Genomic DNA, 16439 nt, shown 5'->3' with positions numbered 1-16439 from the left:
ATGCTGTCAGGAGCCGCCCTGGTCTCAAGGTGCTTCATCACTTTCGGATCTGCTCCTTCTCTACTGTTCTCTCCAGTCACAACAATATGCTTTTCTCATCACCAACCATGAGTTAAGGGTTTATCTCTCCTCACATCATCTCCAGTACTGTCAGATTTTTTAAAATAAATATTTTTACTAATTCTTTGAGAACCTCATACAATCACCTGCAGTTCCCCCTTAATCCCTCCCAAATCTACATTCATGATCCCACCTCAACTTCTTGTCCTAGATTCTATGAGAAAGCTCTTGGATATAGTGAACACAGTAGAGCTGGACAATACAAAATCAATAATTTAAAAAAAATCATTTATACCAACAATAAACTCTCAGAGAAATAGGTTAGAAAAAAACATAATTCATTATAGTTCCAAGAATAAAGTATCTAGTATTAATCCTAATTTTTAAAAAAGAAATGAGAAAAGTATAATTATTCTACAGAATAAAAACTTAAAGTCACTGAAAAAGAAAATCAAAGAAGACTCTAGACAATGAAAAACAATCCATGTTGCTGGGTTGGCAGAATGAATATCATGAAAGAAATTATACTAAAAGAATTAATCTACAGATTTAATGCATTGTCTATCAAAAATTTGATGTCCTATTTCAAAGATTTAGAAAAAATAAGTCCTAGAATTCATATGGAACTAAAAAGACCACTAATAGACAATCAACCTCAGAAAATAATACCATAGCAATGTTGACCTCACATATTATTACAGAACTACAGTGATAAAAAATAGTCTAGTACTGGCATAAAAACAAACAGGTAGGCCAATGGGTTAGAATAAAAGACTTAAAAAGAAGCTGACAGTTATGGTACATAATTTTTATCTGTTCAATCACTAACATTTATTGCTATTGTTTTTCCAATTTCATATTTATTCTTTTTTTTCTCCTGCTAGTCACTGGTTAAGAGATGAGGGTTTACCTTATGTTCCTTTAAAAATATAAAAATTGTCAGTGTGAGATCCTTCTTGTGGATATTGCAGTTACAGGGAAGGATAACTGTGCACAGTCTTCAGTTTCTATGTCAGGAGATTGTATATATTTTTCTTCATACAATGTATTTTGATTATCCCTCTCTCAATTCCTTCAAGATCCTCCTACCTCCTTACCTGGCCATTTCACTCTTTATGGTTTTGCATGAACTAACTCTCTCTCTCTCTCTCTCTCTCTCTCTCTCTCTCTCTCTCTCTCTAAAGAAAAAACTCCACAAAACCAAAACAAACCAAAAAAATCCTAGTAAGATTAAAAGATAGCATGCTAAACAAAACCACCTAATTTTGCAGAGGTGACAACAACATGCAGAAGAAAGGATGTGGCCTGTTCTACAGAGGATGCTTCCACCAGACATTCAACTTTAGAAGTCATATTTAAAAACTTGAGATATATACTTTTTACCTTCCATACAAATCAAACCATAAATAGACCAAGGGCTTTCATTTAAAATCTGAAATGCTGAAACTGTTAGATGGCATCATAAAGGGTCATCTTCACGAACTAGAGTAGGAGAGAACTCTCTAGGCAGAACATTAATAGCACAGGAACTTCTGAATACCTTGATTTGTTTTCCATCTAAAAGGAAAACCAGTGTAGCCAGTATATTTCAAGAAAACACTTCTAGTTATTTATTGCTATGCCTCAAACTATTCTAAAACACAACAACATAAAGCAGCAGCATTGGCTGTTCACTTGACTCTTCAATTCAGGGAGTTCTTGGAAGCAGCTTGACTCTGTTTTGGGTATCAGCAAAGGGAGCCTGAAGGCAAGGAATCGGAATCTTTTGAAATCTCTCTTGATTTCACTGTGCTCTAATTAGCTTTCTTTTGCTTTGATAAAACACTGAGCAAAAGTAACCTTAGGAGAAAATGTTTATTTCAACTTATAGATTGGTACAACTTTATATCAACATCATCCAGAGAAGTCAGGGCAGAAGTACAATGCACAAACCTGGAGACAAACCTGAGGCCCCTGAAGGAATTCCTCTTACTGGGTTGCTTTCCATAGCTTCTTCAGACAGCTTCCTTATACAACTCAGACTATTTGCCTGGGGAGTTCTTGGGCATCCCTGGACTTATAGTCCTGGGTGCTATAAAAGAAATTCGGGTGAATAAGTCACGAAGAGCAAACCAGTAAGCAGCAGCCCTCTATGACCATCAGCTCCTGCCTTGAATTCCTACCCTGAATTTGCTGGATGATAAGATGAACAAAATCTTTCTTGCCCAAGTTGCTTTTGGTCATGGCATTTAATCACAGCAATAGAAACCCTAAATGAGATAGCTGGGAAAACATTCTCTAGGCAATTAAATTCTGTTGCCATTCTGTGTGTGTTTAAACAGGACCATCCATGAAAGTGCCACAGGGTCTGCATTGATGTTACAAACTTTACCAAGTAGATGTCATCACCCGTATTCAATCTATAAACTACAATGATTGACTGTGAACATTAATTGTCTTCCAAAAAAATAGCCTGTATCCATTATATTTGGGTCCCAAAAATAATATTTTTAGAATATGCCAAAATGTGTAACATTCCTTGAATATAATATTTAAGAATTGAGGTGTTTACAGTTTTTAGATGCTAGACTTTCTTAACATTTTGATGAGGTTAGAACAATTAGTCCCCAGATTAAGTTTGGCAGCAACAGTTCACAAAACTCAAATCAGGAATTGAACTTTCTGTAGACAAGATTTGTTTTTCTCTTTCTATTCCATGTCTAGAAATACCTTCTTTCTACTTTAATGTGTTCTGATCAATGCTGGCCTTAAGTATAAGGCCACAGCTTTGAAGCCTTATAGTATATTATGTTTCTCTAGCTGAAATGACTCAATTCAAACTCTGCTAGCTTTAAAATATACCAGAGATTGCCAATTCCTTGCAGAAACCCAGGTGCTAATGATTTAACAAGCAAACTCCTCATCTGGAACCCTGACCTTTCTCTGTGTCTAAAAGAAAATTTCACTTTGAAGGGTATTTCAATCTTAGATTGTTAGACAAAGAACATTTTTCAGCTTCCAACTTCACAAAAAAGTTTTCAACACTCCAGTTAATAAACTAAAATAATTCTTAATAAATGTAGTCCTACTATAATAGTACCTCCTTTAAAATATTTATATTTGTTTAATTGTGTGTGCATGTGTATTCATACATGTGCCACAGAGAACAGGTAGATGACAAAGGACAAGTTAACAGGATCAGTTCTCTGCTTCTTCCATGTGCAGAACCTCAGCACTGAACTTAGGTTGTCCGGTTTAGTATTAAGTGCCTTTGGCCAATGAGTCATCTCACAAGCCCTAGAATTTTCATGAAAAACAAATTACTTCTAATCTCACAGATCTGTCATTTCCATATTTGGGTAATTACAAAGATCAGTCACTTTTTAAAAAATAAAAACACAATGTGTTTACATTGGTTACTTTTCTATTGATGTGATAAAACACTATGACAAGAAAAGAATTTATCAAAACTTGTGTTTCCAGGGGGTTACAATCCATAATTGTGAAAACATGTTATCAGAGCCAATGGCTGAGGGTTCACATCTTGAATGGCAAGCACAAGTAGAGAAAACAAGCTAGAAGTGGCTCCAATCATTTTACTCTCAAAGCCCTTCTTCAGTGACATACTTCCTCCAACAAGGCCACACCTACTAAACCTCCCCAAACAGTGCCACCAACTGAGGATCAAATATTCAAGTGCCTGAGACTATGGGGGAACAACTCATTCAAACCACCATGCCCTTTCTCTGTATTCTAACATCTAAGTGATCACTGGTGTGCTTCAGCATGCCCAGGGAAACAATTTCATTAAAAAGGTCAATAAACTTTCACAAGATGTGCAAAACCTAGTACCATGTTCCATATGCATTCCATATGACATAAAGCTAAGTATATTCAATTTGTGTATAGTGAACACTAAAAACTATAGCTTTAACATCAAATACTTGACAATGCAGTTATTTACTGCAGAATTCTTTTAAATTTGTACTTTATTACATATGCTTATAGGTGTGTTTATGTTTATTATGTATGTGCATTTGTGAATGTTTACAAGAACATTTATGCATGCATTTAGAGTCCAGAGGTTGGCACCAGCATCTTTCTCAATCATTCTCCACTTTTTAAAAAAATTTTATTTTATTTTATTTGAATGTATACACACACACATGTATGCAAGTACCCTGAGAGGCCAGATAGGGGTGTCAGATTGATATCTGAAACCCTGGAATGGTTAGTACAGGTGATGTGAGCTGCCTGACATGGGTACTGAGGACCAAACTGCTCTCCTATAAGAACATCAAAGATTAACTGCTAAATCCTCTTTCTGGCTCCTAAACCTTATTCTGGGGGAAACAGATGCACTGACTGAAGTTGAATTTGACTGATTTGTCTAGGGTAGAAAGCAAGCCCAGGGTATCCCATGTCTCTATCTCCCTAGTTCTGGAATTATAGGTGCAAGCAGCTAGTTACATGGGTGTCAAGGATCTAGTCCTGGCTCTCAGATGCCCACAGAAAACACCTTGCTAAATGAGCCATCTACTAAGCCCTGTTGTTGGACATTAAAGTATCATAAAGGAAAATGTAGATACCTTTGCATCTTACAAGATACTCAGTCACACAGCACATGACTTTTACAAACTTTTCTCCTCTCCCTAAGTGCTCTGCTGCTCCAATATTCTCTACCTCATTATTTAGACAGGAAGTGTGGAAGCTCCAAATATCCTAATGCAAATATGTTTACTAACTTCACTTGCTCACATATATCCATAGTATATTGCCATTAAATGTAAAATATGTGATGTGTTTGAATAATTGCTTATTTCCCCCACTATAGGGGGAATTATAATGAGACAGAGACCAGGTCTGAGAACCCAGCATATTCCCAGAGACAAGCTTCTGGAAGGCTCACTGGACTTGTAGACATTGAATGTCCTCTGGATTGGACTTCTGTCAATGTAACATTCGTGTGCACTCTGTGTATAAATATCAACAGTTGCATGCTGCTTGCATTAATCAATGGCATAAGACTATTCATAGTGAGCAGCATTAATGATGACTTGGACTGAAGAGGGTTAAAACTTTTGCTGCCTGAGTAGTAGATCTTCAAGACTAATGGGATCCTATTTTAGATCATGAAAAAAAAAAGGAAAAAAGAAAGAGAAAACAAACACAGGCAGTTGCTTTAATAGTTATTAATGGTTGTTGTCAGGGACACATCTATTGACTGAAGATGAGTCAGACCGACCATAAAAAGCCTTTGGGTCCTGAGCATGAACGGAAGAGAAAAGGACCTATAACTGTTCATGAGCTCACCAAAGAGAGCCTGCTAATTAAATATCGAGGTGTTTACCTCCAACAGCCATTATGGGAAACTAATGAACTTGTTCAAAGGATGCAAGCAAGTTATCACCTGCTTTGTCAGTCAATACAACTGGAAAGAAGCAATTTCCATCCCTGTAGGGACCCACAGGTTTATTCAGAAGCCACCAGGTTTTAATTAGCTTCAAAGCCGTCATACCGGGTGATAAAGTTTACCCATCCACCTTTTTGGTCACATAAAAAAATCATTTTAAAATATAAAACATGTTGTGAAGTTGTGCATGCCTCTGTGTAGCATTCATTTTATCTAGAACATGAAGGAAAATTAAATATTAGAAAGAGAACAAATGTCTGTTTTGAAATGGGTATAACATAAATTGTCTGAAAAAAAATAAAGATTTAATCAAAACATCATTGTTCGGTATGAATCGGATTTAGAAAACATCAAAGTATGACAGAGCAATAAAAATCCAGTGCTGTCTCTCTGCCTTGTCGGTGCTGCTTATGACACATGTACCTCTGAGATGTATAGTGATTTCTATAAAGCTATATTAGGTTTTATGATATTAAATTATGTTTTAGGTAAACATTTAACATACTATCAATAGTTGCACTTAAATATTTTTATTGTTTTTCAGTGCATGTGTGTGTGTGTCTGTGTGTATGAGGGGGTATACATACATGAATTCAGGTGCCCGCAATTGTTGCCTGGATCTGGAGTTCCAGGCAATTGTAAGTCACCTGACATGGACACATAGAACCAAACTTGCATCCTCTGTGAGAGGTGCTCACAACTGCCTGACTTCAGCTTAGGGAAAGCAGGAAGGATGTGTGTAAAAGTCACCAGAAGATAGGTGAAGGGATGTGAAATGCCATTCTCTAGATTCAATACCACCACTGCAATCTTAATTCACAACTGTAGTTGCCTGCAGTATAGCCATATAACAAGGCCCTGTCAACTATCAGTCAAAGAAGGAGAAAGGATCCACAAGGTCCTCCTCTTTACTAGTGGTTATTGATAGACTGGGAGAGGGAAAATCATTCTGTTTAGTAGTATGCCTACTGCCAAGCCAACCAGGCTCCAATAGACAACTCCAATCCCATGAACATACAGCAGCCCTGGTTAATCTCAGTGAGCCATGAAACAAAATGAATGGATGACATTTGAGAGCGGTAGGAGGGAGGAGGTTAGACAAGGAGGGTGGAGAAGTGAAGATGAGAGTGGTCACTATGCATGACATGCATGTGCAAAATTACATAAAGACAAATTTAATTAATAAAAAAGATAAAGGTATTCCTGAAACCTTTAAATATTATCACCACATACAGCTAGAATTAAGTAATAACAAAACTATTGGGGGTTAAGTCCATAAAATTCTTCACTTTTTTCTTTCCTTCCTTTTTTCCCTTTCCTTCTTCTTTGTAAGTATTGAACACTAATGCCTCGCTGTTCTTTCCTTCTAAGTTCCTGCTAACCACTATTGATCTGATCATTTTAGGAAGAATGTCTTAGTCTGGAAAAGTACAAGAAAATGTCAAAAAAGTACAACTTGTGGACAACAGAGATTTTTTTTATCATGGTTCTGGATTCTGAGAAGTTCAAGATCAAGGTCCTTGCAGATTTGATGTCTGGTGAGAGTCCACTCCTTAAAACAGAGATGATAATGTCTGCTTGTGTCCTCTGGTGGTATTCTCACTCTGCATCCTCCCTTACCAGCATGATCACCCTCAGGAGATTAAACTGATGATTGTCTGAAAGGAAAATTGATGCAGGAATGGCCGAGGGTGATGGAGACCTTAGGTTACTGTAAGTACATCACTGACCAGGGCTAAGATGCTTGGAATGCCTTGTTTGCATAAAGAGGAATTCCAGGTGCTGCCAGACATGACCTTATAAGGGTAAAAGAAGTTTAATCTGGTAACAAGGCTGTGTGACCTCCACAACTGGTAGAGCAAAGGTGGGTGCACCAGTTTATGTGCACCAAGACATGCATACCCAGGGAACTGGTCAAGGATCATATTCCTGCCAATCTCAGGATGAGATTTCTGGGGTTTAGACATGTCTCTGCCCAACTCTTGTTCCAGTCTGCTTCCTACACTCCATAGTTCTCCCACTCCACAGTTCCCACACTTATCAGTGGTGAAGAGACCAAAGCAGCATTTTAAGAATAAAAATCCTATTCATGGGGGGGGGGGCGCGGATAATCAGTCAAAGAACAGCACTTTCTAATACCATTGTCTTGGGCTTTATTTCAATATATATGTTGAGATAAAGGACACAAATATATTATACAGTATTTATCCTTTAAGTCTGATTTAGTTTACTTAGTATGTTTTCAAATCTCATCCAGGACATAGCATGTAATAACCTTTTATTTATTTCAAGAGTTAAATAATATCCTACTGCAAGTATATACCATATTTTGTTTAGCCATTCACCAACAGACTATTGGCTTATTCCCATATTATTGGATATTGAGAATGATACTCCTAGGAACACTAGTGTACAAGCATCTGTTTGAGCTCATACATTCAACTATCCATATTCGAAGCTAGAAGTAGAACTTCTGGTCGCAATTACTTAATTTTTAAGACATATCCTTTTTATTACAGTGACTCAACCATTTTATCTTTGTAATAGCAATAACCAATGTTGTAAGTCCTCCACATTCTATTATTCTTTTAATATTTTCTTTAAAAAATAATCTAAGTTGTTATTATGACACATACTCTGCTGTTGAATTCATTTAATATTACCAATATTGATCATTTATCAACACATTATCTATCTGCCTGTTTTACTATTTATCCATATTTACATCTCATCTCTTGAAAAATCGATTCAAGTTCTCTATCTGTGTTTAATGAATGTTTTTGCTGCTGTTGAATTAGAGGGATACTTTGTTCTGGATATTAGATTCTTACCAGCTATCTTATTTGTAAATTGGATCCCATTTTAGGGGTTTCATGCTAATAATAGGTGTTTGCTGGTTTTCCTGTATCTTTTCTCCTTTTGTCTTTATTTTCTGTTTTGTTTTTCAGTTCTTGTTTGTGTAAGAATAACTATGTCATCATGGGATGAGTTGGGCAAATCCTTGTAGATTTTCAGGGAAACTTGGGCAGAATTAGCATTGCTTGCAGTGAAGCACATGAATTTTCAGTGGGGCTGTCTGAACTTTGAGACCACTGTATGAGGAAAAATTAAGCTTAACTTTATTGATAGTTACAAAGCAAGTAAAAATTTTTACTATAATTAATTTTGACAATGAGTTCATTTCATGAACGTTGTTGGAACTACTAAAAACTATTTATAATATAGGTTTACTATGATTTAAATATCTGTGCTGTTTGTTTTCTCCCTCTCCCTCCATCCTCCATTTCCTATTTGTCTCCCCTGCCTCTGTGCCCCTATAGAGGTTCTTAGTCACGCTTTTATGATTTTAATTTCTCTTTCAGTGGCTTCTCTCACAAAACCCATTGCTCAAAAGGTAATTTAGAGAAGAATGTAACTTCCCTCTTCTTCTCTAGCTCCAAAATAACTCCATTAGTTTTGACCATTTTCTAGGAGTTTTCTTGGTAGAAGGGAAGGGGAAGCTATAGGTAGGAAGAAACTTGCTTTAATCATCCAGAAATTTCAAAACCTTTAAAATTCTTGCTTTGTTCATAAAAAGTGGTAAGGAAAGTGACAGAGATTCTCATGATCTCTTGTTTTCAAACGTGTGTGTGTGTGTGTGTGTGTGTGTGTGTGTGTGTGTGAGAGAGAGAGAGAGAGAGAGAGAGAGAGAGAGAGAGAGAGAGATCCTAAAACAGAGGAATTACAGCAGATATGCAAATATGTGCACACATGTAACCATTCTATGCTCTATTTCCCTTTGTAAGCACTGTTTCTCAAGTGGCTATTAAACAACTTCTTCAAGTTTGTTTTCTGGTGATTTATTTATTCTTGTCAGTACATTTCCATATTATATCTTTTATTTCTTGACTTGGATTCTCCATTATATCATTTAAGAGTTGTATAGTTATGCATGACACAGTGCTATTTGAGTAAAGAATGAATGACATGTATGACAGTGGATACTCTATACAGCCTACATAGACAGTAGGCTGTACACTACAATTTTTTCTAAGGTTCCTTCTATATCTTCTTGATAGTAACAAAAGTACCTAGGATTATCCTAGCATATAACCCCATTGATGAGAAAAAAGTAGCAGTATATGAATTCACGCCATAGTTACATTTTTGCACTTGTATGACAGTTCAATCACTAGTCATGACAATATTTCAACATCTTCAGTTCTCTCATTGGTATACTGAAACCATTAATAATGTAGTAAGAATTATACATTTAAATCATTTTGTAAATCAGCTTCTACAAAGTTCTGCCTCAAAAGCACTTTAATATTATGTACTAGAAGTGAGGAATAAAGAAGTGCTCTGGTGCTCATGGGTGTGATTATTGAATGCATCACCACTGGCTGCAATAATTGGCCTTTTAATACAAAATTGATTGGCTCAAATACTTCATCAAATATTTCTGCCAAAAGGAAAGTGATAAAAATGTCCTATCATTTCTATTTTTATGTCTGTCATACATGCATAAGTTATAAGCATATTGGTATAAACAGGAAGAGAGAGAAAATTTTATGGATTTTGATTTATTTTTTCTGATTTTCCCTACCACTTAGAGTTTTCAGTATAGGATTTCTTATTTGGAGATCACGGGCTAAAACATGTACAGTGTGTGTGAAGCTATTGTTCTTCATTCTAATAAACATTGCTTCCTTCCAGGTGAAAATATATTGTAGAGAGCGGCGCGGCAAAACAAAGATGGCGCCGACATCCAGCTTTGCCTGGATATAAACGACTTACTGTGCATGTGCAGGCTTGTTCCTTGCTAGGGCTCCCTCTAGTGGTGAACAGCGGTACTGCACATGTGCGGTTTATGCACCAGGTGTCAGTTGACCGTTATTATGCTAATGAGGTGATTCCTCTCCGCCAATCCCTGGAGGACAAGTAGGGGTGATCCAAGCCCCACCAATCCCTGAGAGATAATTAGCATACTGTTGTCTATATAAGCTGAGCGATTTTGCTGCTCGGGGTCCCTGTTCAAGAGAGCTGTAACACTAAGAAGAAGAGCTGTAACACTAAGAAGAGCTGTAACACTAAGAAGAGCTGTAACACAGTAAAGGCTTGTTCAGAGAAGAATCCTGTTGCCGCCGTTTTGCTGAAGGGACATTGGGCCATGGACAAGTGGTGCCGAAACCCTGAACCAACATCGTCTGGTGCCGAGGGGACCCTTTCAGTGTGCTGAAGAGGATTCAGAACTAGAAGGTAAATTAAAAAGGTAAGCTTGAGAGGCATGCCCTTTTGGAAGAGAGCATGTCAGAAAACGGAGCGGAGTGAGAAATTAGCCCGAGAGGCATGCCCCTTTTGGATTTAAGAGAGCATGTCAGAAACGGAGCTAGGAGCGCAAAAAAAGAAAAAGGTTACTAAAAACAAAAGTGAAAGAGATACAAAAAGCAAAAGAAACGCCACTGGAGGAAAAAAAAGGTGTACCCGGAGGACTAAGTACAAGTCATCTGGAGAGGATACTTTGTATCCATTAAAAAATTAGAAGCCTTAGAACTGAGTTGGCAGTGACTTGAGCAAGAGTTGTCAGAGTCAGGGGGAGAGGAATTAGGAGGAAGAGGCAGCCATATGAGGGAAGAAAGATATGGGCCTAGGTGGAGAGCCACTGTGAAGAAACCTAAAGTTATGGATCCTTTGTGGGCAAGGCTGGTAATTTTGTTTTTTTTTTTTGTGTGGGATAGAGAAGCCACAGACGGCAAGTCAAGCCCGGACCAAAACCTCTTGGCAAATGGTCCCAGCCTGCTTGGAGGATAAACGATGAGGAAGCCGTTAGAGCCATTAGGACAGGTCAGAGGTCTTGCAGAGCAACAAGAAAGTATGTCGGAGGAGAAAAAGGTCTCAAAGAAAAAAAAGAAAAGAAAAGGAGATAAAAGGAACAGAGAGAAGGCAGATAAAAAGAGGATAATCAGAACCAGGAAACAAATAAGATATATTCTTCTTTAAAAGCCTTGACCTTAGAAATGTCAGACAATCTAGAAAGCATCACCCCACAGCTTAGAGAAAGTGAAAGTAAAGGTAGAACCATCGGGTCCCGGGCCTCCCTGCAGAGCAACAAAAGTAAGCGAGGACTGACCTCAGTTCCACCACCAGACTCGTGATTGACCCCTTGAATGGGAACTCAGGTGGTGGATACAGATTTTAAAGGCCGCAGGGGGCAGAATTCAGAAGGATCACAGAAATTGGAAAGCATGTGCAAAGATAAAGATTTGGGGTAGTGGTCAAAAGGGACAAGGTAATAATGGTAAAATGTTTTTGTGTATGTGTTTCTTTTTAGAGTTATGTTAAAATCTAGAGAAGCAAAGTCGATTCTCATAGATACTTTTAGTCTTTGGACCCTGACTAGAGACAGTTTACACCCTGGACAAGAGAAAGAATGGGGTTGAGAAAACAGTCCTCCCTAACTCTCCACAGATGCTTTGGCAAAGAAGGAAATGAGCTTAAACTTTTGGAGCTCTCCTGGGAACAGAAGGAGGTGGGAGCCGTCTTGCCTCCTTGCTGGCCTATTGAGAAATGCTTATTTCTGGTTCTGGGTTCTTTAGGCAGGATGTCTGGGTCACTTTGGTGAACACCATCTAGTTCTTTCCTCTGTGTCTATTGTCTGTCCTTGGTGCACCAAGCTGTCCATGTATGTCAATTTATGTCTGGGTTTTGCTTCACTCGTTGCTTGAATGTTTTGTGTTTCATGTTTAAAAGAAAAGGTTAAATTTTAAATGCTGGTTGATTCACCCATTGATGTAGCTTTAACCTTTCAAGAAAGGAACAAATAAATAAAATGTTTCAATTGGCTTTTGAGCCTGCATCTGTAGCTAGAAGCCTAAGTCGGCTTGGGCAGTTCCCAGGGGGCTGGCTAAGTGTTTACACTAGCCGATCCTAAAGACACCAGCTTCTAAGGTAACCAAGGAACTGATCGCTGTCTCTTAGAAAAATCTTTGACTGTGATTATTGGACTCAACAGGTGACAAGGTGTTTCTCTTAAAACTACAGCTAGAAAAAGTAAAATGGTGATTGATTTAAATATTAAAGACATGTGTAGCTACTTTATTTTGTTTCTGATTGGTTTTAAATATATGAATATTCTACATGCCTTGGTTATGGACTATTGGCTTTTGTTATTGGATATGGTTTAAAAAATGTAACATTGGTAACAGAAAGTTGACATAAAACTGGTAAATTTGGATGGAGTCATTCTAGACAACATGTGGCATGAGCCAATCTAGGGAAACAGGTCTAAATTGGGATGATCCTAGAAACCAGGCTTCTAAAAGATTTTAAGGCAATGTCTCTTTGTTGAGGTATTGGAGACCGCACCATCATGTGCTCATATGTAGGAATTGGCAGTCAAACCTTGTAAATGAAGGATAGACTCGGTGTTTTGGAGACTGGATTTTGGGATGATGAGGCTGATCTCGAGGAAGAGGCTGCTCAGTGTGAGAGGGAGAGATATGAAGATTGTGGCAACCTAGAAGCGGCTTATGCGAAAGTGGTTAAGATGCTTGAAAACAATCAATTGTTCATAGCACCTGAAAAGGTTCAAATGGGCCAAATGGGAGAATATTTAGAACCAAAATCACCCCTCATAGTATTTCCCCTCAAAAATTGAATTACTTAAAGATCATTTAAAAACATTAAATGATTTTCAAAAATTACTAGGAAGCATAAATTGATTCGACCCTATTAAAATGCCCAATGTAGATTTACAACCACTTTATGAGATCCTGAAAGGGGATTCAGCTTACTTCACCCCTGTTTTAACCAAGGAAGCACGATTATCCTTGAGGAAAGTAGAAGATTAGAAAAGGCAATGCTAAGAAGGTACAAGGAAAAAGGGAAGATCTGCTTTGTGTATACTGAGAACCTTTCATCAGCCTACAGGAGACATATGGGCAACAAGGTCCACTTCTTTGGATTTATCCCCATATTTCTCCAAATAAGACCCTTGAATATTACCCTTCTGCACAGCTTGCTGTGTTAGGCATAAAAGCTTGTATTCAGCATTTTGGTATTTTACCCAAGAAAATTATTATACCATATACACCAGCTCAGATAGAAACATTGTGTGCCTTGATAGATGATTGGGCCATATTACGCTGTAGTTTTGATGGAGAGTTTGACAATCATTATCCTAAGGATCCTTTGCTACAATTTTTTACTGAACATCCAGTGATCTTTCCTAAGGTCACTGCCTCAGAGCCTTTGTCTGGAGCATTAGATATTTATACAGATGGCTCCAAAACAGGTGTAGGTGCCTATATGGTTAATTCTCAAGAACCAGTATTAATTCAGTACAGTCCAGGTACCCCCCAAATTACGGAATGTAAAATTGTATTGGAAGTTTTCAAAAGATTTCATGATTCTTTTAATTTAATTTCTGACTCTGCTTATGTAGTTAATGCTGTGCGCTCACTGAAATTGCAGGCCAATTCGGTCGTGACTAGTACTGTATGTCAAATTTTTAGAATTACAAAATTTGATTTGGGCCAAAAAAAAAAAAATTTTTTTTTTTACATGTTTGAGCCCATACTAATTTGCCTGGTCCCATGACCAGTAATAACGCCCTGGTGGATGCTAGTACTCATAGAGAGTTTATTTTTCATACTGCTCCGGTTGATCTCGCTAAAGAATTTCATTAAAAGTTTCATGTACCTGCCTTTACTCTTCAACAAAAATTTAAAATCTCTAGAGCTGTAGCTCGTGATGTGGTGTTAAGTTGCCAAAATTGTGTTCAATTTCACCACCCTCCTCATGTGGGGATTAACCCTCGTGGTCTGATCCCGCTAAAACTTTGGCAGATGGATGTCACACACATATCTCAATTTGGAAATTTAAAATATGCTCATGTTTCTGTTGATACCTGTTCTGGTATTATACACGCTACTCTGATGACTGGTGAAAAGGCTCGTAATGCCATTAGCCATTGTTTAGAGGCATGGGCAGCCTGGGGAAAGCCTGATAGTCTCAAGACAGACAACGGGCCTGCCTACACTGCAAAGTCCTTTCAGGCATTTTACCAGACAATACAGGTCGGTCATACTACAGGCTTACCATACAATTCCCAAGGTCAAGGAATTGTGGAAAGAGTACATCGTACCTTAAAAGAGCTTATACAAAAACAAAAAGGGGGAATTGCCAGCAGCCGAACACCAAAAGAACAACTTTCTTTAGCTTTGTTTACTCTAAATTTTAATTCTGGATGCACATGGTCATTTGCTCTGATCGCCATGCTACTACTACACCTATAAACTAATACAGAAGTAAAGTGGAAGGATGTCTTTAACTGATGAATCGATGCGTGCCCAGATCCCGTGATTTGAGATCTAGGGAGACATTTGTGCTTTCCGCAGAATCAAGAAAATCCAATTTGGGTACCTGAGCGTTGACTCAAAATTGCCTTCTGCTCTTCCTGAAGATGAGACTAAAACCCTACTATTATTACTGGAATGGTAATACAGGTTAATTCGCTCACCCTGTGGGCTATTGCCAGATCCTGGCCAGTACCCATGCCAGTTCATAGCAATTCTACTGTTTTGAGAATAGGACTGGCAAGCATAATCTCTGGCCTTGGTTTCAATGGGTGCTGTCCAATGAGCAAGGGGCATATACATCCCTGACCCCCTTTGCTGGGTTGATGGGAGAGAACTTCGTGCTGTATAATGTTTCAGCTACCAGAAAAAAGTGATACCAGGTTGATCAATATTCAATATAATAACCTCTTGGAACATAATACTGCCACTAGTACTTCAGTATGTGCTAGATCACCTTTTTTCTGATAAGCACTAATGTCAGCAATGGTGCTTTAAATTGTAATAGCTCTGATGTAGTCTGCTATTTAGCTGAATGCTGGGATGGCACTAATGACACTGCAGTGATGGTTAAGATTCCCTCCTTTGTGCCAATCCCAGTGGAGGCAAACCCAGATAGCTTTCCTATTCTTAATTTGCTGAGAGCCAAAAGAGATTTTGAATTACGGCAGCCATAATTTCAGCCATTGTTTGTTCAAGCTGCAGCTACTACAGTTGCAATCGCTATGACCAGTCAAATACAGACGGCTGAGACTGTCAATCAGATTGTAGAAAGAACTGCAGGGCGCTTAGAGATACAAGAAGAATTTAATACCCATTTGGCATCTGGCCTTCTATTAGCCAATCAAAGGATAGATTTAGTTCAAGAACAAATTGAAGCACTATATCATATGACACAGCTGTCTTGTGTTTCCTCCCTTAGAGGTTTATGCATTATTCCTTTAGCTAACTTTTCTCAGAATTTTCAACAGAGCAAAGAAATCTGAATTATCTGAAAGGAAACTGGTCCATGAAAGCAGAGCAACTATCAAGACAATTGCTGATGCAGATTGCTGTCCTCAACAGCACTAGGCTGGACCCCATCACAGTTGAAGACTTTACCTCATGGATTACCAATGCTTTCTCCTTTTTTAGAGTGGATGGCATGTTTGTCCTGGGAGCTATTGTCCTCCTGGGATGCGGAGTAGGTCTCTGGCTTATTGGCCGCTTAAAAAGGAAATATGCCAGACACAAAGTGGTTGTTTACCAGGCTATGACCACCATTAAAAGGGTGCTTCTCCCAACATATGGCTGGCCTCTTTGAAAGATCAAGAGTTCGCCCTTAGATCATTTTTGTCACAGTCATGTGGAGTCATTGTATCCAGGGGACGGGCAACTTTCCTCGAACTCGACCAACCTAAGACACGGGGCCCGTGGCGATAAGCGTAATTTATGACGGTAAGGGCCGAGTTTGGATGAGAACGACCTAAGACAGGAGCAATGACAAGATTGACGTGACACCCAGATCTAGACCAGTCATTTTATTAAACAAAAAAGGGGGAGATGTAGAGAGCGGCGCGGCAAAACAAAGATGGCGCCGACATCCAGCTTTGCCTGGATATAAACGACTTACTGTGCATGTGCAGGCTTGTTCCTTGCTAGGGCTCCCTCTA

The sequence above is a fragment of the Rattus rattus genome, chromosome 4 (assembly GCF_011064425.1).
Source record: "Rattus rattus isolate New Zealand chromosome 4, Rrattus_CSIRO_v1, whole genome shotgun sequence".
Classification (NCBI taxonomy): Eukaryota; Metazoa; Chordata; class Mammalia; order Rodentia; family Muridae; genus Rattus; species Rattus rattus.
Note: the sequence above shows the minus strand (reverse complement) of the source record.